Source organism: Coenobita brevimanus, chromosome 14, assembly GCF_032717465.1.
Source record: "Coenobita brevimanus isolate Jiangsu-jjx chromosome 14, ASM3271746v2, whole genome shotgun sequence".
Lineage (NCBI taxonomy): Eukaryota > Metazoa > Arthropoda > Malacostraca > Decapoda > Coenobitidae > Coenobita > Coenobita brevimanus.
This window is the reverse complement of record NC_136967.1, coordinates 21779822-21805251: the sequence shown is the minus strand read 5'-3', so window position 1 is coordinate 21805251 and position 25430 is coordinate 21779822. Positions and strand designations below refer to the sequence as shown.

General features: G+C 41.4%; 1 protein-coding gene across 2 annotated transcripts in view; it reads right to left on the bottom strand.

The window, feature by feature from the left end:
* Window positions 1-20356, bottom strand: part of stck (LIM zinc finger domain containing stck) — a 171656-nt gene extending 151300 nt beyond the window's left edge. Inside the window, exon 1 of one of the 2 annotated variants that reach the window (XM_080264794.1) lies at window positions 20301-20356. The gene's annotated coding sequence lies outside the window, so the exon portion shown is untranslated. The remainder of the gene's footprint in view (window positions 1-20300) is intronic. The other variant, XM_080264791.1, reaches the window with a different exon arrangement.
* Window positions 20357-25430: the final 5074 nt, after the last annotated feature.

Sequence of the window (25430 nt, the reverse complement as noted above, 5' to 3'; positions counted from 1 at the left end):
GAGGGGAAGAGCGGGAGAAGTCGATGAGGCATTCAGTAGAAGGTGGGTGGATGCAGCATGTTTGCAGGAAGTCCGGTACAAGGGTGGATCAGCCAGAAAGATTGTTGGGAAGGATTGTTATTATAAGTTGTTTTGGCAGGGGGGGACGGACGGATATGGGGGTGTTGGTGTGATGGTCACGGAGGTATGGGTGGAATATGTCATGAATGTTCTGCGAGTAAGCGATAGGATATTGGTTGTGAAAATTCTGGTTGGTGGAATGATAATTGCAATTGTATCAGCATATGCTCCACAGGCAGGCTTGGATGAAGTAGAGAAAGATAGATTTTGGGATGACTTAATACATGTAGTAGATGGTATGTGGGATGATGAGAGTGTGGCTTTGGGAGGGGACTTAAATGGTCATGTAGGTGAAGCAGCTCACGGTTATGGAGTACATGGGGGATGTGCGTATGGTATAAGGAATGCGGAAGGGGAAAGGATACTTGAGTTGGGGAGGCAACGAAGATGATTGTGTGCAACATACATTTTAGGAAAAGAGAGAGTAGGTTAATTACGTATGAGTCTGGGGGAAACAGCAGTCAGATAGATTATTTTCTGGTTAGGAGGGCTGATAGGAGGTTAGTGAGAGATGTTAAAGTTATAGGAAGTGAGGAATGTGTGCAGCAGCACAAACTATTGATTTGTGATATGGTGCTTAAGGAATGAGTGATGAAAAAGAGGACTTATGTACTCAGGAGGAAAATATGGAAGCTGGAAAACCAAGTAGTAAGGGATGACTTCTATAGTGAGACGAGGAGAGTGGTGGCTGAATAGAAAGCCATAGACAGAGGCGTTAATGGACAGTACAAAGCCCTCAAGAACAACCTCTAGAGAGTTACTAATGTAATATGCAGTTGGACTAGAGGCCCACCAAGATATAAAGTAACTTGGTGGTGGGATGAGGGTGTAGAAGCTGCAGTTAAGGAGAAAAGAAGGCTTTTCCAGGAATGGAAGAAGGGCGGTAACAAGGAGGAATACTTGGCTGCCAAGCATAGGGCTACAAGAGAGATATACAGGGCAAAGTTTAAGTCACAGAGACTTTTACTTGATAACCTGAATAATGGAGAAAGAAAAATATGATACAGTATTTAAGGTGGTAAATCAGAAGAAGTGGGATAATCAGGATATTATATGTGAGCAGTGTGTGAAGAATGATGAAGGAAGGGTAGTGGTGAACAGTGGGTATATTAAAGATGCATGGAGAGAGCATTATAACCAGTTGTTGAATGAGGTGTTTGACTGGGACAGGGAAGGTTTGGAGCCAGCAGATCCAGTGTTTGGCCCTTGGCCACTGATTGATGCTGCTACTGTGAGTGGGGCAATAGGCAGGATGCAGGTGGGGAAGGCAGCAGGTGTGTCGGGGTTGACTGCCAAAATGTTGAAGGCCTCAGGAGATATAGGGGTGAGGTTAGGGACTGACCTGATAAATATGATCATATATGACTGTGTTGTCCCAGATGATTAGTTGAAGAGTGTAATTGTAAATGTGTATAAAGGGAAGGGTGATGCCCTGGAAAGAGGAAATTATAGAGGTAAAAAGCTCTTAGATCAGATAATGAAGGTAATGGAGAGAGTTCTAAAAGGTATGATTGCAGAAAGAGTGAATATTGATGAGATGCAGTTTGGGTTTATGCCAGGCAGGGGAACCACTGATGCCATATTCATTGTTCGACAGCTTCAGGAAAAATATATTGGGAAGAGAAGGGATCTGTATTTTGATTTTGTTGATTTGGAAAAGGCCATTGACAGAGTCCCTAGAGAGGTGGTGAAGTGGGCAATGAGAAAGCTTGGCTTGAAGGAGTGGCTGGTTAGGGTGGTTATGGCCATGTATGTGGGTGCTCACACCCAGGTAAGAGTGAATGGAGATTTGAGTGATGAGTTTTCCCTGAATGTTGGTGTGCATCAGGGATCAGTTTTGAGCCCCTTGTTGTTTATCATTGTACTTGAAGCCCTCTCACGGGACTTCAGAAACAGACTCCCGTGGGAGATGTTATATGCTGATGATCTGGTGTTGATTGCAGAGAACGAAAGGGAGGCGGAGGAAAGATTTAGGAAGTGGAGAGAGGTATGGGGCATAAGGGCTTAAGGGTAAATGCAGATAAAACAAAAGTGATGATATCTAGGGTTGGTGGCCGTACTGTAAGAGATGAGGAAAAGTGGCCATGTGCAGTTTGCCACAAGAGCGTGGGAAGTAATTACATCTTGTGTAGTGTTTGCGATAAATGGGTGCACAAGAGATGTAGTGGTATCAGAGGTAGACTGCGAGATAATGCTGATTTTACGTGTGCAGCATGTCGGGGAGAGCAGGTGGAGATTGTCACACATGAATGGATTGAACTTGCTGGTGAGTCTCTTGAGTGTGTGGAAGAGTTTTGTTATTTGGGAGACATGTTGTGTGCTGAAGATGGTGCTGGAGCTAGCTCTGTTGCTAGGGTGAGAAGTAGTTGGAAGAAGTTCAGGGAGCTGTTGCCTCTCCTGACACGGAGAGGACTCCCCCTACGTGCTATGGGGTCTTTGTATGCAGCATGTGCTAGGAGTGAAATGCTGTATGGTAGTGATACCTGGCCGGTAAAGGAGGAGGATATTCACAGGCTCAGACGTACAGAAATGACAATGATTAGGTGGATGTGCAGTGCGTCCCTGCGTGTAAGGCCTGGGGGGGGTTGGGTTTACGATGGAAGAGTTGAGAGGTAGGATGAGACTGGAGTGTATTGGTACTGTGATGAGGAGAGGTAGATTGAGATGGTTTGGGGATGTGGTGAGGATGAGGGATGATAATTAGGTGCAGAAGGTGAGAAGTGTTAATATTGGGGGTGGGGTTGTGAGGGGTAGACTGAGAAAGACGTGGGACGAGGTCATTACGTGTGACCTTAGGGTTAAGGGACTGAACAGGGAGGCTGCAGTAGATCATGCAGCATGGACAGCCGTCATTAGGTGACCAAGGCTGACGCATGCAAGCATGTTAGAGCCTTCAAAAACAAAAATGATACATGAAGGATGCTCTTCAGCAAGATGTTCTGGATGGTTGTCATGGCTATGTGTTTAGGTATTTGTTTGTAATTAACCGCTGAATGGAGGAGGAGGTACAGTACAATAATTTCCTTTTTGTGGGGATGAGGAATTATGTGGCCAGCATAAAGTTCCATGGGTGGGATGGATCTTCAGCAAAAGCAGTGAACTATGCGCCTCTAAAATTCATGTAATTTTTTAATTGCAAGCAGAGCATAGAGTATTTCAGGAGAGTATCTGTTGAGTATAACTGTATGAAAGTGTACTGTTACCAGACTTAGGGTTCATTATAAGGATGATTTTGACTTGAATATGATCTCTTGAAAAATTCAGCTGAGGCATAAAAGAAGAAAGCATATAGTGAGTGAATGGCAAGCAAAGGCATGGAGGAAGTTGAGAGACAGAAGAGAGAGAGAGTTATATGTAAAGAGAGAGGTGAAAAGATTAGTAAGAGAGAATAAGACGAGAGTGGATGAGGAATTTTGAAGGAATTTGAGTGTAAAGTGGAGGGAATGTAAAAAAAATGTTCTGGAAGGAGGCAAAGAGAGTTAAACAGGATGATAAAGAAGGTAGTGGGGATGTGAAAGAAAAAAATGGTGGACTGATAGTGGAAAAGGAAGAAACAGTGAGCTGATAGACAGAAAACTTTAAGGAACTGTTAAACACAGAAAATGAAAATAATGCAAGTATAAGTGGCTGGGGAATGGCTGGAAGATGGAAGCACCGGTAAGTGAAAAGGGAGGTAGAGATCAGTAAGATGGAAGAAGTGGAAACAATGATGAGGGTCAAAATGAGGAAAGCCCTGGGAACTGATGAAGTGTATGGTGAAATGATGAAGCATAGGGGAGAGAGAGTAGTATTATGGATATGGCAGATGTGCAGATTGGCCTGGGTGGAAGGTAGTGTCCCGAAGGATTGGAAGTCAGGTATAATTACTCCTCTGTACAAATGAAAAGGGAAAAAAGAGGTGAGTGGTATTCACAGGCGCATCTGTCATCTTAGTGTAAAAGGAAAAGTATATGGTAGGATACTTATTGACAAAGTATGGGAAGTAACAGAGGAATTAGTTGGCGAAGAACAGGGAGGTTTCAGGATGGGAAGAGGCTGTGTAGATCAGATATTCATCCTTAGTCTCAGGGTTGTGGAGGCCAAAAGCCATAAGCATATAACTCTTACTTAAAATCAAAAACATCTGAATCACTCTCTCAATTTAAAATTGCTAAAATCATGCAAAAGCTGTAATAAATCGAGCTAAATCAAACTTTCTTCAAAATCAAGCACCATAACTACTTAACAACCCTAATGACAATAGAATATTCTGGTCAACTCTTAATTCTTTCAATAATAACTTTAACAAATCATCATCCATTCCCCCACTAAAATCTTCAGATGGCAACATTACAAATGACCCACAAGCGAAAACAGATAATTTTGCCAGTACATTTTCCACAAACTCTACCATAGACGATACCAGCCACAGACGATACCATGAGGAGTAGACTGTAGCACTAGTCAAGCAGGGTAGTACTCCCAAGGTGGATGGAAAGCTGATGACAGGGAGTGCTGGAGCTCCCGTTTCATCAGCCTTCAGGACTAGTTCCTGACCATCCCCCTTTGCTGAACTTTTTCAGTGTCTCAGTTACACAGAGAGTAGGCCAGCATGCTCTCCAATACAAATTTCTCTAACTATCTACACCAAACTACATGCACAGTACACACTACACTTCCTTTTCCAAAATTCAAAATAAAAATAATCATGGCATCTCAACACTCAGCCTCAGAGTCCCCAGGGGTGGGGAACCATAAATGCCCCCACCTTCCGCCCCTCTCCCGGTGACTTGAGCTGCCTGGAACCACTGTCAGACTCACTTCTTCTTCATTTCTGCAACATTCGTGGCCTTTCCTCTAACTTTCGCTCTGTTGAGCACCACCTCTCCTCCTCTACACCTCACCTTCTCTTTCTGACTGAGACTCAGCTGTCTGAGGCAACTGACAGTAAACCCTTTTCTGTATCCTCCTATTTTCTCTATACTCATTTCAAAGCCAATGGTGGCTGTTGTGTATATATACGCAACGACTTATCATGCTCTCGTGTTCCTGAACTCAATTCTTCAGAATTCTCTACACTCAGGCTTCGGCTATCCTGTCATTCTCTGACTAAATATATCTGTGTTGTTTACTTATCCCCTAATTCTATTTACTATAAAAAATTCTTCAACTATCTTACTTCTACGATGGAACACATTCTATCCATTTCTCCTTTCTCTGAAATCTCCATTCTAGGAGATTTCAATGTTCACCACCACCTTTGGCTCTCCTCTCCTTTCACTGATCCACCTGGTGAACAAGCCTACATCTTTTCTATCCTTAATGACCTAGAGCAGCTTGAACAGCACCCTACCCGTATCCCTGACCGCCTTGGAGAGAGCTCCAACATACTTGACCTCTTCCTTACAATTAATCCTTCTGCTTACACTGTTAATCTTTTCTCTCCGTTGGGCTCCTCCGATCACAACCTTATCACCTTAACCTGTCCTATCACTCCGTTACGGCCTGTGGACCCTCCAGGGAAAAGTTGTCTGTGGCATTTTGGAGCCGCAGATTGGGAGGCCCTCATGCAGCACTTCTTTGATTTTCCCTGGGATGATTACAGTGGAGCACCAATTTTCGCGCCTAATTGGGTCCAAAAATAATGCGCGAAAGTGGAATTAGCGAAAGTTGGGGCATTGTCTTCATGGCAAAAAGGCTAATTGGTTCCCGGTTATCCTAAAGTAACATCAGATTTTCATTTTCACTTGCAATACAGTACATCAAATCACTATTGTACATTGCATTGTGAGATACAAACAATAAAAACTGTACAGTACATATTATATGAGGAGAAACATACCACAGAGACCAGGTTGAGGTGTTTAATGGATGTTGGGGGTAAGTATCCGAGGCGCGTGGCGGGCTTATTTAGCCACGCCAGACGTACTGGCGCCACCTCTTGCTGCCTCGCTACCACTCTCTCTCTCTGCCTCCTCAGATGCAACTTGATGCAACACTTCCACTCTGTGCTGAATTTCCCTTTGTGCTAGGTTCTCTTGAACAAATCCATCGAAATCTTCATCCAGGTTAAGCTCCTCTATGGCCTTGGCCTTGGCCTTTCCTCCCGACTTTGAAAGTCCCGGCCACTTTTTATCACCACCACTGCCTCCCGGCCCTCCCCCCACACCACCAGGCTCTCCCCCCACACCACCAGGCCCTTTCCCCACACTACCAGGTATAGTAGAGGCCATTGAACCGTGAGAATCCAACACAATGGAGCTAGCACGCTTGTACACAATGGCGGGAATGAGTGGACAGAGTGTTGACATGACGTCATTCAAGATGGCGGTGGGTTGCGGGCGGGCGGTGCAGGAAATTCAAAGTTCAAAATATTGTCCCAAACCCAAAATTTGTGCGCGAAAATCGTTTTTCAAGCAAAAGTGGAAGTTAGGGATTATTTGGTGCATGCCGCGAAAGTGGATTCCGCGAATCCTGCTGTAGCGAAAGTTGGTGCACTACTGTATTGCTTCCATGGCCGGGAGCCATCTGAGTGTCCCTTGCGCATTACTGAGGTTATTCTCTCGGGCATGGAAGCATACGTTCCTTTCTCGTATCCTTTGTCTAACGCAAGAAAACCTTGGTTTAATCGTGCTTTTTCTAATGTTGTCCACAACAAGGAGAGGGTCTACAAAAGGTACCAGAGCCAACCCACCCCTGAATCACATCATCTTTACATTTCTGCCCGGAATCGTGCTAAGTCTGTTCTTCGCTTTGCTAAAAATAATTTTATCCATACTAAATGCTCTCAACTCTCCAACTCGAATTCTTCCCGCTCCTTCTGGTACCTTGCCAAAAACCTTTCTAACAACTTTACCTCATCATCCTTCCCTCCTCTGTTTCTACTCTGATGGTTCTGTAGCTATTTCTTCTACTGATAAAGCAGATCTCTTCGCACAGACTTTCTCCTCCAATTCCACCTTGGATGATTTCGGTGCTGTTCCTCCATCACTTCCCCCCTCTGACTTCCTCAAGGCTGACATTAAAATTTCTTCAGCTGATGTATTTTCTGCCATCACTGGCCTCAATACTAACAAGGCATATGGGCCTGATGGAGTCCCTCCTGTTGTTCTCAAGAACTGTGCTTCTGAGCTTACACCCTGTCTAGGCAAACTCTTTTGCCTTTGTCTGTCAACTTGTACCATTCCTTCTTGCTGGAAGTTTGCTCTCATTCAGCCAGTCCCAAAGAAGGGTGACCACTCTCAACCCTCCAACTATCGTCCAATTGCTTTAACGTCCTGTATTTCAAAAGTTTTTGAGTCAATTCTCAATAGAGAAATTTTAAGGCATCTTTCCTATCACAACCTTCTTTCTGATCGTCAGTATGGGTTCTGTCAGGGACGCTTCACTGGCGATCTTCCCACCTACCTTTCAGACTCCTGGTCATCCTCCTTTCGGGACTTTGGCGGATGCTTTGCCATTGCACTTGACATCTCAAAGGCTTTTGATTGAGTCTGGCATAAATCTTTAATTTCCAAACTGCCCTCTTACGGTTTCTATCCTATCTGTGCCTTCATCGCTAGCTTCCTTTCTGGTTGTTCTATAGCCGCTGTTGTAGATGGCCATCGTTCTTCTCCTAGATCTATCAATAGTGGTGTTCCTCAGGGTTCTGTCCTATCACCAACTCTCTTCCTTTTATTCATCAATGACCTTCTAAGCTGTACATCTAACCCTATCCACTCATACGCTGATGAATCCACCCTTCACCTTTCCATTCGGTTCCCGCAACGCCCATCTCAGCAGTTACTTAAACTAACAAGGGATGAGGCTATGGCACACCTAATGTCTGACTTGGTTCGTATCTCTGACTGGGATAAAAATAATCTGGTTGCTTTTAATGCATCTAAGACTCAGTTCTTACACCTATCTATCTATCTATTGCCAGATGCCATAATCCCATAAGGAGTGGCCATTTGACTTTGAGTAACAGTATTTGTTTTATGGGGAGGGGCACTAACCCTCCACCAACCCACTTGTTGACATGTAGGGAGCACGTATGGTTTGGTTATATAGTTACCACCCTGCGTTGTAAATGGTTTCTTGGCTTACAGGAAACCATTTGGCTTGCACTCAATGTAATGCCACCTGAAAAGGAAAGAAAAGTAAGAAGAAGTGACAGAAAAGATGGGAGAAATAGGAATTGAGGAGGGCAGGCACAGAAAAAGAATGATAAAGGCTAAGGAAGAAGTAGGCAGCACTAAATCAAGTGAGTGGATGTATCAACCTGACAAAATCTTCCAGAGGTATACCCACTAATGTTTAATAATATTCAGCTTAATCCTGCATCATCCTTGAACATGCTTGGGCATTTACTCGGGATTTATCTTGGAAAGATCATATTACATCTCTCGTAAAATCCGCTTCCAAGAGATTAGGTGTGCTAAGCCGACTCCGTTCTTTCTTTACCCCTGCTCAATTGTTGACTCTATACAGAGGTTTTATCTGCCCCTGTGTGGAGTACAACTCTCATGTGTGGGGAGGCTCCCCACATACAGCTCTTCTCAATAGGGTGGAGTCAAAGGCTTTTCGTCTCATTAACTCTCCTCCTCTTACTGACTCCCTTCAACCTCTGTCTCTTCACCACACTGTTGCATCTTTATCTCTTTTCTATCGCTACTTTAATGGTCACTGCTCCTCTGAACTGTCTGCATGCATTCCTCCACCTCTACGACAGGCGCATAGCACCCGTCTAGCAGCAAACTCTCATCCCTTTTCTGTCCAACTCTCTAATGCAAGAGTTAACCGTTACTCCCAATCCTTCATTTATGCAACAGGTCAACTCTGGGACTGTCTCCCTCTGTCTGTATTTCCTGCTGCCTATGATCTCCAGTCTTTCAAAAACAGTGTGCTCAGGCATCTGGAATTTGGCTTTCTATTGTATTTTGTTTTTCCTCTTGGAGGGAACTGTTATTGCGGGCTCATGGCCTTTGGTTCCTTCTTCCTCGTATTAAAAAAAAAGAAAAAAAAAAAAAGAACGTCCCAGTACTAGAACTTGACTCTCCCGAAACTGCTCCACTTAAAATACAGACAAGATATGTAAAATCCATCCTAGACAATTTACCTACCAATAATGCTCCAGGCCCAGATGGAATTCCGCCAATTGTTTTGAAAAAGTGTTCCCCTGAACTTGCCTCTGTTCTAGCTAAATTATTCAGATTTTGCTTACGCACTTCTTCATTCCCAAATTCATGGAAAGAAGCCAATATCCACCCAATTCCGAAGAAACGAAGTTCCTCTGACCCCTCTGATTACAGACCAATAGCAGTCACATCTCCTCTTGGTAAGATATTTGAAACTTTATTTAATAAGCACACAGTTAAACATCTTGAATTCAACAACTTAATTAGTGATAGACAATATGATTTTTGCCACGAAAGATCCACCACTGACAAACTCAATCTCCTAACTCATACCATCCATCAATCAATTAACCTACATTGAGACTCTCATGCATTGATATTTCTAAAGAATTCGATAGAGTATGGCACCATTCCCTGCTGTCCAAACTCCCTTGCTATGGACTAACGTCTTTTGTTCCTTTGATCTCCTCATATCTCAGTGACAGGAAAATAAAAGATGATGTATATTCCAATTTCCACTCAATTAACGGTGGCGTGCCGCAGGGATCAGTTCTGGTGCCAACTCTGTTCCTGGTTCATATTAATGATCTCTTATCTGTCACCCACAATCCCATTCACCCATATGCAGATAACTCAACACTACATAGTTCATTCACACTTAGACACCCATTTACAAAGTCTAATATCTCTACCTCTCAACTCAGGACAGCCACCTCCATAAAATAAGACCTATCTACAAACAGTGAATGGGGACAAAACAACCTTGTCTCATTCAATGCTAGTAAAACTAAATATATACAATTTACTAATAGACAGATATTGCCAGATTCGTATATTACCTTCAGTACTACTAATGTTCCCATCTCCAAAAGTATTGAAATTCTCGGCATCTCACTTAACAATGCCCTCAGCTGGACCTCTCATGTTAGATCACTTGCTAAAACCGCCTCAAAGAAACTTGGATTAATGCACAGAGTCCGCAACTTCTTCACTGACGAGCAGCTAGCTATAATTTATAAGAGTCATGTGGGCTCTCAGCTTGACTATTGCTCACCCTTGTGGAATGGATGTGGAGAGGTTGCAATAAAACAACTAGACAAAATTCAGACCAAGGCTGTTAGAATTATTATCAACCCTGCCATTAAAAATAAACTACCTCCCCTACAAGTTAGAAGGAATGTTGCCTCCCTTGCATTATTTTATGGATATTTTTATGGCAAATGCTCAGACAAAGTTGTGTCCTTGGTGCCACCTCTCCATGCTTTCCCTCATGCTATACGGGCATCTGGTAGCACTCATGACTGGAATGTCACTCAGTCATATTGCAGAACTTCTAGTTATCAGAATTCTTTCATTCCTTGTACTGAATCTCTTTGGAACTTGCTTCCCCAGAGTTGTTTCCCTCCAATCTTCAACCTACAGCTGTTCAAGTCTAACAGTTACAGATATTTTATGAACAGAGGACACCAGTAATCTGGTGTATGGACTATTATTTTTTTTTTATTAATTTGTTTTTCCTTCCTCTGTTATTCAAAAAAAAAAAAAAAAAAAAAAAATCCCAACTCCAACTTCAGAAATTTTACAAGTATGATTCCAACTCCAACTCCACCTCCATTTTAATTATTTATTGTATTAATAATATGGCACATGGACATGATGGAAATAAATGAATAATATGCATGACTTTTGATAGATGTAATTCTTAAATCCTTGTTTTAAATTCTCTACTTATAGCGCTTGTATAATAACAAATAAACTGTTAGGCTATACATGGCTGAAAAATAAACCAAATAAGCTATTAACAAAAATAGGACTGATACCATTTCAGAACCAAAAAGCTCAGAGTCAGAATTGAGGGAATTTTAATGACTTCGACTCCAACCAAAAACAGACAACTCCATAACCGTCCTCAGTCTTTAGTCAAAAAGTTTCTAGGAAAGGGAATGAAGTTGTGTGCAGCCTTCAAGGATTTGGAGAAAGCATATGACTGAGTGGATAGACAAGGGATGTGGAAAATATTAAGAATACATGGGGTACGTGAGAAGCTGCTGAATGCCGTGAAGAGTAGGTATCAGGGTGCTAAGGCTGCAGTGCATGAGGATTGTGAATTGTGAATTTTTCTATATGAATACTGGATTAGAACAGGGATGTGTCATGTCTCCATGGCTGTTCAATCTGTATATGGATAGGGTTATAAAAGAGATAATAGGTGGGACAGTATATGCTGCAGCAGCCCTAATAAGAGAAGGGAGCATTTGAAAACTTCTTGTACTGTTGTTTGCAGATGATACTGTATTGTTATGTGACAAAGAAGGTGAACTGCAAGGCTTGGTGAATGAGTCTGGGAGAATGTACATGAAACAGACTCTAAAGGTGAATGCAGGGAACAGTAATGTTATGGTCTTCAAGAAATATGAAGTCCTGGAATGTACAGTGCGGCTGGATGATGAGGAAATGGAAAATGTGAGTGCCTTTAAGTACTGTACTTGGGTAGGGTGAAGTGTAAGGATGGATGTTTGGAGGATGAAGTGCTTGAAAGTGTACAACAGGGGAGAAAGGTTGCTGGTTCTTTGAAATATGTGATAAGAAACAGAGAAGTGAGGATGGAAGTAAAGAAGTCGCTGCATGATAGTACTGTCATACAGTACCAACTGCAACATATAGAAGCAAAGCTGGGACCTTGTTGGAAGGACACAAGTCAAGAGTGAGTGCAGTGGAAATACGTCATCTGAGAGGAGCATGTAGAGTTACATGGAGAGACAGACTGACAAATGAGAAAGTGAAGAAACGTTGTGATGTCGATGTAACAGAAAGCATTAGGAGAAATAAATTTTGAGGCGGTCTGGCCATGTGGAAAGAATGGAGAGTCAGAGGCAAACGAAGAGAGTATATGTGAATGGGGTGGAGGCTGAGGATGAGATGGAGGAATGGAGAGGCAAGGTATATGAGAGAGGGGGGTGTGAGCTGGAAGGAGGGTGGTGAAATGGCAGGGGAGAGGGTGACATGGAGGCGATTTGTTTGTGGCCATCCCTTAAGGGATTAAGGCATCTGGCAACAGTTGACAGACAGAAAAATTCAGATTATGATCTGCATATAATTACCTCACTTCTTTAAAATCTGATAACAATTTGATTATGATTACAGAGCTGAAAAAATTTTCCTGACTGGATTATGATTATCTTACTTGATTATAAACTAATTATGACTACACAAATGATAACAGTGATTACTGATTATTTTTGTGTCTCTGAGCAAAACACTTGATTTTCAGTGCAGTCAGTTTACCTGTTTTCACTGAACATATGACAGTGATTTGTGTATGAATGACCAACTGAGATTTGTGCATGATGTTAGACTGCATATGAGATTGAAAAATGGCTTGTCTGATAGATACTGATACAGTTCTGTACAGTATAGTATTTAAAAATGCATGAGCATACACCATTTGTACAATGTCACAGAGAAGCAAATACAGTAGTGTTACAGTGCATAGTTACAGATGGCAGTACACTAAGAGGGGGTATACAGAACTGGAGGGGGAAAAAAAAGTAGCCATAGTCCAGGCAGTCAGAAACAAAATGGATGTCACAGCTCAATGTACTTCAATGACAAAATAGTCACAAAGTCCATAATTACGTGAGAGTCTCAATCCCAGATCTGTGGGGATGTTGACTTCCAACTGTCATCAACTATTCTGTTATACATATGGTATAACCTATTTAACCCTCCTCAGGTAGACCTACAGTTTTGCCTACAACTTAGGTACACCTGGATCTGTCAGACCCAGCTTTTAAAAAATGCTCTAGTATCACACATGTTTTATATAATGAATTCCTGAATATCCTACAATGTACAGTATTAGATCTTATCAGTTACAAAACTATGTGAATAAGTTTTAATTCCTTGAACTCCACATATTTTTTTAAAATTATGAAAAAAATGCCATACTAAAAGCTTTTTTTTTTTTTTTTTTTTTTTTTTTTTTTTCACCATGCACAAAAACAAAGAACACTATCAGCCTAGCACTTGGGTCACACCTTAAGGGAGGACCTTCATTATGGGCATAGTGGATCCCACACAACATGAAATCAACTTCCAAACTCATAATGCAAAATTCTCCCCCCTCCTCAGGTACACCTGGGTCTCATAGATCCGACACACAATTCTGAGTGATATACAGTATTGTAAAAACATAGAGGGACATGAAAGTAACCCCCCTACACCCCTCTATGGGCATAAAAAGTTAGGAAGCTATTGAGAAGGGCAGGGATCCCAGGCATCTGTAAATTAATGAACTATATCATCGAAAAAACCGTTCGTGTCTGTCAGACCCACGTGTACCTGAGGAAGGTTAAAACAGGCTAAACTTTAATGCCTCCTAAATTTTCAAAGAAAATATTTGTACTGAAAATCACAATTTCCTCTCAAAAGTCACTAAGAAATGGAAAACTTCTGGTCATTAGCTATCTGGCACTAAGGTACAGTATTACAGTCCTTGGTTAATTCTGACCCGAAAAAAAAATTTTCTGAAGAATATTTTTATATTTTCTTTGAGAGTGACCTTCATTCTTGAAATATAGAGAATGATAGTTTCTGGACAAACAACCACAGCAGCTGCTTGAGAAATGACAACTGTTCATGATTCAAACAAACCAGAAAGTTCCTAGTAGCTACTGGCATGTATAAAAAAAATAAATAAATAAAATAAAAAACATAAAAAATCCTTCCCCATACATGGACTGAAATTTATCCACCCAAACCAACTGTGGACAAGGGTGGCATATACTTAAAACTAGGCCACAGAATCAGTGGTTTTCCTTATCTATCACCTAGGGTTGCCATTTGTCCATATTTTCCTGGACATGTCCTCCACGTAGGCCTCAAAATCTTCATCCAAAAAGGAATTTTTAAAATTCTTCAAAGTCTAAAATTTCCGCTTCCATCATTTCCTTAAAAAAATTAATAAATAAATAAAAAATTGTAATGAGAGAAAGGGTATCTCGTTCAGTTTTCATCGACTGATAAGCCATGCGTACCCCTGTCAAAGCCAAGACTAAGGTCATTCAAACTTGGAAAGTAACATTTAATTAAAAATTTGTAACAAACAGACCAAAGTTGGAAAATACGCTAGACATTTTCTACAGTCACAGTGCACATTTTTATTAATGTTATGAAAATAAACAAAATTAATTATCACAGCTGTTTCAAGGTTACATAGTGCCAAAGTGTGTGCTGGGTGGGGGCAGGATGTCTACAGGAACATCCTCTTTTTTTAATGTTGAGATATGGCAACCCTACTACAACAGTTCCCATTTTTATTATCCTCCACCACAATAAATTGCCATGTATGCTGAAGGTTAGCCAGTCTGTAGCTACAGAGGACACGTACAGGGCGTCCTCAATATAACGATGGGATGAGTCTGGGAAAACTCAATGTTGCGCTAGGGTATCGTTACTCAGGGACGTTTTAACATAAAAAGTACAGTACAGGGATGCATTGGAGAGCCTTGGGATACCCCCCAACCAAGCCCAAAACCCACCTAAATGAGTCCAAAAACAAGTTTCTAGTTCATAAAACCCAAATAGCTTTAAAACAAGCTAAACTATGCCTAAAAGCAGTTTATAACTCACCTAAACCCAAAAATACAGTAATATATGAAAATCATCAAATATATGTCTGGAAAAATATCAAACTTAGTAAACTGTACCCCAAAATGACACTGTTCACCCACCTATAACTAGAACACATTAATCTAAGTCTAGAAACAGTTTATAAATCAACCAAAACACAAAATTTGTCTAAAATATCATCAAAATCAGTTAAAAAAGGAACCATTGAAAAAAAAAAAATCGGATAACTAGGGACTGGCCATCGATAGGCGAGGAAGGGTCTTAAATTTTTTACTTCACTATGGCAGGGTATCGTATAGTGGGGTATGCCTGTATAGCAGAACATGCCACGTGCCACCTTAGTCACCAACTTGATTCTTACATCAGTCTATTTCCCAGAGTAATCTCTGTCCAGCAAATTACAATACCTATGGCTATAACATGATATGTGATTGGAGGCAAGGTGGAAAGTCCTGTACAGTACTGTACAGTATACGGTACAGTATATCATGAACCATATACAGTATTTCCCAGATCCAAGCACACTGCTAGGCCCAGTGCTTTACACAAAATGCTAAGTGTCACCTAATCCTTATTCTGGCAAAGAGCTTTCAGCAAGTAATCTGCTGAACAGCCAAGTAGCTTGGAATACTGACAACAGAAAGCGGTCCCCATTATACTATACTATACTATACGATTATAACAGTGATGCTGCTTAATATCAGGATTATCTGAACAAAATGTTCCTTTAATACAGTATTTTATGCAATATTTATTTATATTTAATATTATTTTCACTTGATAATCCCACACACAGCATTTGTCCATCATCAGTGCTGTATTCATTAAAAAAAAAAAAAAAAGTTAAAAGTATACTGACACAATCTTCAGATACAGTCCAGGCAGCTGCAACCCTTGACTCATCTGGTATAAGAACCCACTGGACCACACACTGAAACTGCCCTTTTTCTACAGTTCAACATGCATCTGTCAGAGGGCAGGGAAGATGAGGGACGTAACATCCCTTTTCTACAGTCCAACATGCTTCTGTCGGAGGGTAGTGAAGATGAGGGATGTACCATATATATACCATAGCCACTATAAGGGCAACAGACAGACCGAGCAACAGCACATTATATCAACATAGTTCAAAAATAATCTTTGTAACAGCACCAAACATTAACTGCATTTCCTTGCAGTTTGCTTTCAGTGCAAAGTAAATTGTACTACCATATGTGTTACCTCAATGAATACAGTACAGATGAAAGTGGCTCACCAGTATCATATTTCTACTGAAAAGGATCAAGCAGCAATAACAAATAACAGCCAGTTTGATTTAACAGTACAGTATTACAGGTACTGTTTAACAGATCACTGTGAATTTGGATAAATCCTAATTCCACAGAAATATCAATACAGTACAGTACTTGTAGGACAACTGGATAAAATGGACTATATTTGTTACTGCTACTTGTTTATTTAAGGGCTGCTCTAACTTTAAGCCTATCTACAATAATAAGGAATTAATGTACCGTACTGGTAGTGTTACGAACTTTACACCTTACACAGTTGGCCTAAGAAGTGATGACAGAGCATCCAGAATATTTCGGTCAGCGTTAATGCACACATTTTTCCCTATATCTTAACAAGGTGAAACCCATTATGTAAAGCTGTTACAGAAAACAATAAGAAAATGCTAGGGTACCAGTTTACTTTAAAATTGCAGGAAGCAGTGCATTAGTTACGATAACACGAAATCCTAAATGGAACTCACTGAAATTTCATAACTATCGCTCAGGGACAGTCATGAATAATTTGCGGAGGTGAAATCTAGTATAGTAACAAGCAATAATTCTTCAGTAGCATAAGACTGTAAAGAAAAAGAGTTTCCATCCATCTATCCATCATCCAATCCTACGTTGTCCCATGAGAAGTGTAGAAGACCGGGGCTAGGAAAGTTGGTCCTGACATTTAAGATGAGACAGACGAGTTTCATTCATCCCTGAGTGAGCAATAAACCCCAATCACCCCTTGGATATAAACCTTCACCGGTTCAATCCAATTGGAGCGCCATAATTACTCACTAAACCACCAGGTGCCAAAATTTGGCTATATGGTTAACACCCAGCGTAGTAAATGATTTCCTGGTGTACAGGAAACCATTAGGCTTACCATTCAGTGTAGAGTCACCAACAAGCAGAAGGAAGAGGAAAGAATGAATGAAAGAAAGACAGAAGAGGAAGTATAAAGTCACTCGTAGGCAGAGGGAAGAGGAAAGAATGAAGGAAAGAAAGTGGAGGATGGAAGGAAAGAAGGATGGAGGAAAGGAAAGGGCAGACACCCAAAGGTAGCACTACATCAAGTGAGTGGATGGTGAGCACTCCCACCTACCATGAAAGTTTCAGTAAACAATTAAAATCAGTCATTATTATATATAAAATAATTTCCAATACAATACTAGGAAATAATTTAAAGTCATTTATTTCTGTTTCTGTTGTCTCCATGGATGACAACAGAAAGCGGGAAGGCGGCATAAGTTAGCAGGCTTGCTATTTTAAATGATTTGATTAACATGCATGAAAGGAGACAACTTTTACCCAAAAACACGCAGTTACTGCAGTGTATCAATCCACGGGTTAAAATGAATGATATTACAAATTAAAAGGTTGAGCAAAAAGTATGTGCTTTTGCATTGCAAGAGTTTTTAGCTCATGTTTTGGTCATCTTTATTCCCTAGTGTAATAGCTATCTATCTATTGCCAGATGCCTTAATCCCATATGGGGTGGCCACAAACACATCGCCTCCTCATCACCCTGTCTCCCACCATTTCGCTGCCCTGCTCCCAACTCACCCGCCCCTCTCTCTTATACCTCTCCACTCCATCCCTCTATCTCATCCTTGGCCTTCCCCTCCCTCTCTCCCCCTCCACCTCACTCACATACACTCTCCTCATCAGTTTCTCACTCTCCATCCTCTCCTCATGGCAAAACCACCTCAATGTGTTTCTCCTAACGCTTCCTATCACATCCACATCCACACCATAATGCTCCTTCACATCCTCATTTGTCAGTCTGTCTCTCCATGTAAGTCCACATGTCCATCTCAAATACCGTAATTCATTTCCACAGCTCTCACTCTTGACTTGTGTCCCTCCAACAACGTCCAAGCTTCACTTCCATACATTAGAGTTGGTATCACAATACTGTCATATAATAACTTTTTCACTTCCATGCTCACTTCCCTGTTTTTTATCACTGCTTTCAAGGAACCAGCAATCTTTCTTCCCTGCTGTACCCTTTCAAGCACTTCACCCTCCAAACTTCCATCCTTACTCATTACACTATCCAAGTACTTAAACATACTCACATTTTCCATTTCCTCATCATCTAACCTCGCCGTACATTCACTGACTTCACCTCTCTCGAAGACCATAACTTTACTCTTCCCTACATTCACCTTTAGATTCTGTTTCTTACACACTCTCCCAAACTCATCCACCAAGCCTTGCAGCTTCCCTTCGCCTTCACTTAAGAACACAGTATCATCTGCAAACAACAGTACAGGGAGTTTCCAAACACTGCCCTCTCTCATTAGGGCCACTCCAATGTCCACTGTCCTACCTTGTATCTCTTTTATAACCCCATCCATACACAGATTGAACAACCATGGAGACATGATACATCCCTGTTTCAAGCCAACCTTCAACTCACTCAGTTCAATATTCACATGCACTGCAGCCTTTGCACCCTCATATACCGGGTATACCTGTACTCTTCACAGCATTCAACAACTTCCCATCTACTCCATGTATTCTTAATACTTTCCACAATCCTTATCTATCCACCTTGTCATATGCTTCCTCTAAATCCATGAAGGCTGCATACAGCTTCTTTCCCTTCTCTAGAAACCCTTCCACTAAAGATCTAAGAATGAATATCTGATCTACACAACCTCTTCCCTTCCTAAGGCCTCCCTGTTCTTCTCCAACTAATTCCTCTGTTATTTCCCTAACTCTCTCAATATGAATCCTACGGTACTGTATAATTTTCCTATTACACTAAGAAAACAAATGCCCCTACGATTATCACACACTTCTTTTTCCCCTTTTCCTTTGTACAGGGGAATAGTTATACCTAACTTCCAATCCTCCAGGACTCTACCTTTCTCCCAGGCCAATCTGCACATCTTCCACATCCATTCAACTACTATCTCTTTCCCATGCTTCAGCATTTCACCACACACTCCATCAATTCCTGGGGCCTTCCCCATTTTGTCTTTCTTCATTGCTTCCACAACTTCCATCCTACTGATTTCTTCCTGTCATCTCACCTCCCTCCTTCTCCCAGCCATTCCCCAGCCACTTATACTAGTGTAATAGAAAAGAGTAAAATCTGTCATACCGGTACCCCCTTACAAATGAAAATAATTTAGCATCAACTGGGGATGAAGTAACTAAATATAACTATCATAAGTGAGTGGAAGCTAAGGAATAAAAGGCTGAATGGTCTTGCTGCTACCGCAGGAAGGGTATCATTACTAAGAATTACTTAATTGTTGTGGCATCTATGTTGCTATAGCATCACCATTGCATCTGAAAATGGGGTAGTGTATTGCAGCCACAAGAATTTTCTATAACTGGTCTTCAAACATAGAGTATCTGTATTTGAAATCCTGTGAAACAAACACATCAGGAACAGTAGGCTATACTGCATGCCATGTGCGGAGTAATACATTACACATTCAAATCAGAATATGTACCGGTATCTGTGTTAAATTCTAATATATTATTGTCCCACGTTAGGGAGGCTGTAACAGATCATGCAGCATGGAGAGCTGCCATTAGGTGACCAAAGCCGACGCATGCAAGCATGTTGGAACCTTTAAAAACAAAACAAAACGAACGAAACGTTATTCACTTTATGTGATTCTTGGCATGGTATATTTTATGATGTGATGAAGGCACAGAATTTCTGCCGTACATTATATTCACTAAGTTTTCACTGAATGTATGGCAGTGCAGAGTGACCAAAGCAATCTGAAACTCTGCCATCACTTCTTGGGACAACTGTACATCAGAAAATTTTCTAAGAGTCTGTTCCAAATTTTTAGCAAACAAGATTATTAACAACATGAAAACACTGTGTCATGGTCTGTGAATAATGGTGGGCCTATAAACTATGAGTTATCACAAAACAGGTGGCTGTGTCAAACATGTAAACTTTCAAACCTTTTAACATTATGCAAAAACAAAACACTTATCAAATTAGGAAATTACCAAATATATTTAATTTCACTCCTCTATAAACCGTCCAGTACTGCCTATGGTACTCTTTGTACGAAGCTTATATCCTACTGAAGATCTGTCTAGGAAATGTACAGCACTCTTTCCCCATCTGTCCAAAGAATGAATTACTTACTCCCACTTAATATGATATACTACAAATATATGGTATATACGTCAAATTTCTCACCTTCTCGGCAAATCCTGCACAGGTGTTGTTGAAAGTGGAGTACTTTTTACCCCTACAGCCCACACAGCTCACAGATGGTTACACCCTCTCCTAAAATAGCGGATGTCTGTTTACATGAATTTCCCGTCGAATAAGATTACTTGAGGCAGGACCAATGAGAACCCTCATCTCCCCTAGGAACCCCAAAAGCCTAGTTCCTATTGGTCAACATGTTCAAGCGCTATCATTAAATTTCTTTGGACCGCGAACTGATACTTTATTAAACAATAACCATTACTGCCCTAATCTTTATTTCTTTTCCTTTATACTAAATCTTGTGTGGTTAGGTAGAATTATTAATTAACGAAATCATGAGAAGTACTTAAACAAATCAAAACTTAAAGCGACCATCAAAAATAATAAAAAACTCATCCTTTTGAAATTTCGTCCATTACACTGAGTTTTTAGACAAAAATTTTCTATTGTTATCGAATACTCGATCTCAATTATTTCAGACTCGTTGGACTTGATTTGACCGGTACCACGTAGCTGGGTGACCTGGACAGCTGACGTTTAGATGTAAACACACCTCGTCCGGCAGCTGAATTGGGGGTAGGACTTCGGTTCTCGGACTTCTGTCATTCACTCCTGGCCTTAGTAGGCAGTAAAATCTCAAAATGTTTTCTTTACCTTGCTTGATATTAACAGGAGGTATATGGGATCAGGTATTTTCTGTTTATTTGATGAATAGGGAGAATGTAATATGTAAAAGCTGGTACAAGTTGCCGGGCGCAGTCATGTGGTAGCAAGGATAATATTTAGCAGTAGCCGCGACGGGAATTCAAGTATTTTGAAGTGATTTCTGTTTATATGGCATCATATGCAACACTTTTTAATGTTACATTCGTAACGGATGACCGCTGGGGTTATCAAGGACACCAGGGGTGAATAATGGCCATGGGGGAGGGAGTCGTTAATCAACGATGGAGGTGCCAAAGGAGGAAAGTGTCAACAAAGGATGAGATGTAAACAGAAAACTCTTCAAACAACTTCAATTCCAGTTGTGGCTTCCAGGTATTTACCAATAATACAATGCCATTGTTATGAATTGTTTGAAGCAACATCCTGTGAGCGATAAGCTGGACAGATCTTTAGTTATTGAATGTACAAAACCTAGGTGATTTTTTTTTTTTTTTTGGTAAAACCAGAACATGCCATGGTTATCAAGTTATTTAAGTATTTTGGTAAATTTTTACTTTTACTCCCGCACACCATTTTTGCATGGAATTTTCATTTTCCTAGTATTTTCAGTGTAATTCATTTGAATTTGATCTTCATTTCTGTCGGAAATCACTCGTTTTTGAGTTACACCCCCCCCCACCCCCAATGTTTCACTGTTGAACAGGAGGTTCTGGCAGGTTGGATTACGCAAAAACGAGTGATTTCCGACAGAAATGAAGGTCAAATTCAAATGAATTACACTGAAAATACTGGGAAAATGAAAATTCCATGCAAAAGCCTAACCTTGCTGAAATAAACCTAATCTAACCATACTTAAACCGGTAAATTTTTACAAGTGGACAATACACCTCCTAGGTAGTGCAATATATTTTTCTGGCAGTTTTTGATGCGATATCGAATGTTTCTGACCTTCATTTTCGTCGGAAATGCCTCATTTCCCCTCTTTTCCAATCATGAACTTTGGACAAGTAGGTGAAATCAAGCATTTTCCCAAAAAAGTGAAGTAAAAAACAACTCAAATCGCATCAAAAACCACAGACAAATATAATTTTAAGCTTCTTATCGAACTTGTGTTTCCTAACTGGGGGGCTCCGCCCCAGACCCCAGCCTGGCCGTGTTTCCTAACTGGGGGGCTCCGTCCCCCAGACCCCCTAGCCTGGCCGTTTCCTAACTGGGGGGCTCCGTCCCCCAGACCCCCCTGACATTAATCTAACCTAACCTAACCTATCCTAGGGGAGTGCTTACCTTGAGATACGATGGTCCAGGACGAGAGTCGTCCGTTTCTTGCGTCTTTTCTTGGTCTTATTCAAATAAAGTATGCCTGCACCGCCAGATCTTGTCTTTTTCTGTATTATGTTCTGGGCACTTTGGAACTGTAGATCTAATTACTCCATGGTCTTTCAAGAACGATATGGCACTATCTTCGTTTTCATAAAACGTAGCGAAAGCTTTCATGTAATTTATCTCGCACCAATTACAGACCGCCAGAGCGCAATGACTTAGTTCAGGGGACTGACGAAGTTTCAAAATTTGAAATTCGAGGGGAAATGAAAAGGATGCACTTGATTGGCTATTGTCTATTGAATGTGATTGGTTGAAGCCGACTTACATGCGCAGTTCCACCCACGCAGCGGTAACGCACGTACTAACACACACCCTACCCTTGCTAACGCACGCACGAACACACATAATATCCTAGCCTCCACTCCGTCAACATGTCCGCCCGCCTCTGTCAGGTACATTAGTTAGTGGTTAATTAAACTAGTAAAATGAAATTTGCGACGGGTAGGACACACTCTGCGTTGCTAAGTATCATATTCAAAGTAAGATAATGGAAGAAAATGTGTCCGGTGCCGTACGGGAGTAATTATACAATAATACCAGTATTTTCTATGTGTTTCCTAATGCAGATCAGTAACGTCCCTGGGTGATCTTTCCCCAGTTATTATTATGAACTAGATAGTTGCATCAGTAACAGGAAAGGTCCATGTCTGCCACTATATCAGCATTTACTTGGGTCAGTATTGAAAAACAGGTGCCTTTGGGTGTTCTGTATATGGTTCTCACGGATAGCCAAAATAGACTAGTCTGTAGCACCAGCTGATGAGGGTGGTACTCCCTAGGGGAATGGAAATGCTGGTGATAGGGAGAGCTGGATCTCCTGTTTCATTAGTCATCAGAATATCCAGACCATCCCATATTGTTGACCTTTTCATTGCAACATTAACATGGAGAACAGACCAGCATACTCTGCCAAACAATTCTCTGTAACTGTCTCATACACTAGCTGCTCTCTGTATCGTGGAGCGTACCCCACTGTGTCACAGGAGCTGACGCCAGCAAGGGTATGTTGCCAGAAATCATTGCACCTGCTGCCTAGTAGCAGATTTATTGAAGGGAGGCATGGTACTGGCTCCGACAGCATAGTTATTAGGACCAGGATGAGATGGGACTCGGATCTGTGCTATAGGGCACAAAGCATTGCAGTTCCCAGGCTGCCACTTCTCCCCAGTAGAGAGAGGGCCTGAACCTGGGAGTAGCACCCCAGGAAGCCACCCTGTCAGGGTGTTCATGATGGCTGGGCAGTTCTAGTGCCAAGGAGTGCTTTGGAGGGTGTCCCTGTAGCTGGCCTAGCAGGGTGCCGCGAGGCCATTGCCACAGCCATTGGTGATGGCTGTTGGACTAAGGGTCCCAGGTCCCAAGCCTGGAGTTGGGACTGTGCAGGTGGGCAGAGCCTGTGGTCCATCTCTCCCTCCATTTAATTTTGGTGACATACGTGGTAACGAAAAAGGAGAATAAGTGGAATCCTGATGACACTAAATAACCTAAGGGGATCAGAGTGGCATATTGGAATGTGGGTAGTTGGAGGGATAGAGCAGGGGATGTGGTTGAGGAGGTTGGTGGATGTTAGCTGTGTACAGGAGGTTAGGTACAGGGGAGGATCAGCCTGAATATAATATGTTTGAAAGGATTGTCGATAGAAGATATTTTGGCATGGAAGAGCAGATGTATTTGGTGGTGTTGGTGTACTGGTTAAGGAAAAATGGATGGAATATACCATGAATATAATGAGAGTGAATGAAATGATTGTAGTACCAGTAATGAAAATTTTGTTTGGTAGGCTCACAATTTTATTTATATCAGCATATGCTGTGCAGGCTGGCTTGGACGACGGAGAAAAAGATAGATTCTGGGACGACTTAATAGATGTGACACTATAATCAGTATGGAGGATGGTGAGATTGTAGTTTTAGGGAGGGACTTCAATGATCATGTGGGTGAAGCAGCTGAAGGATATGAAAGGGTACCGTACATAGGGGATGGGCATATGATATGAGGAATGTTGAAGAGGAAAGGATACTCAAGTTTGTGGTAGCAGTGAATGTGGTTCTGTGCAACACATATTAGGAAACGAGAGAGTAGGTTGATTACATATGTGTCTGGAGGAATAGTAGCCAGATAGACTATTTCCTGGTCAGGAGGGCTGATAGGAGGTTGGTGAGTGATGTTAAAGTTATAGGGAGTGAAGAGTGTGTGCAGCTACACAGATTACTGATATGTGACATGGTGCTTAAGGAACAGGTGGTAAAGAAAAAGACCTGTGCACTGATGAAGAAAATATGACAGTTTAAAAACCAAGCAGTAAGTGATGCCCTCTATAGTGAGATGCGTAGAGTGGTGGTTGAACAGGGAGCTGTTAACAGAAGTGTTAATGAATAGTACAGAGCTCTCAAGAACAATCTCCTGAGAGCTATCGATTTAGTATGTGGACTGAGAAAGGGTCTGCAAGATATAAAGTAACATGGTGGTGGGATGAGGGTGTAGAAGCTACAGTTAAGGAGAAAAGAAGACTTTCCCAGGAATGAAAAGGGGTGGTAACAATGAGAAGTACTTGGCTGTCAGAAAATAGATATTCAGGACAAAAGCTGAGTCTGAGAGACTTTGACTGGATAGCCCAAATAGTGTAGAAAGGAAGATTATGATATTTAAGGTGGCAGATCAGATGAAGAGGAAAAACAGGGATATCAGGTAAGCAGTGTGTAATGAATGATGAAGGAAAAGTAGAGGTGAACAACGAGGTTATTAAAGACGTGTGGAGCGAGCATTACAACTGGTTGCTGAATGAGGAGTTTGATTGAAATTGGGAAGGTTTGGAGTGAGTGGATCCAGCGTTTGGTCCATGGCCTTTGATTGCTGCTGCTACTGTGAGCAGGGCAATAGGCATGATGCAGGTGGGGAAGGCGGCAGGTGTGTCTGGGTTGACTGCTGAAATGCTGAAGGCCTCAGGAGATACAGGAGTGAAGTTAGTTACTGATTTGATAAATACGATTATATGTGCATGTGTTGTCACAGATGATTGGCTGGAGAGCGTGACTGTAAATGTGTACTAAGGAATGGGTGATGCCCTGG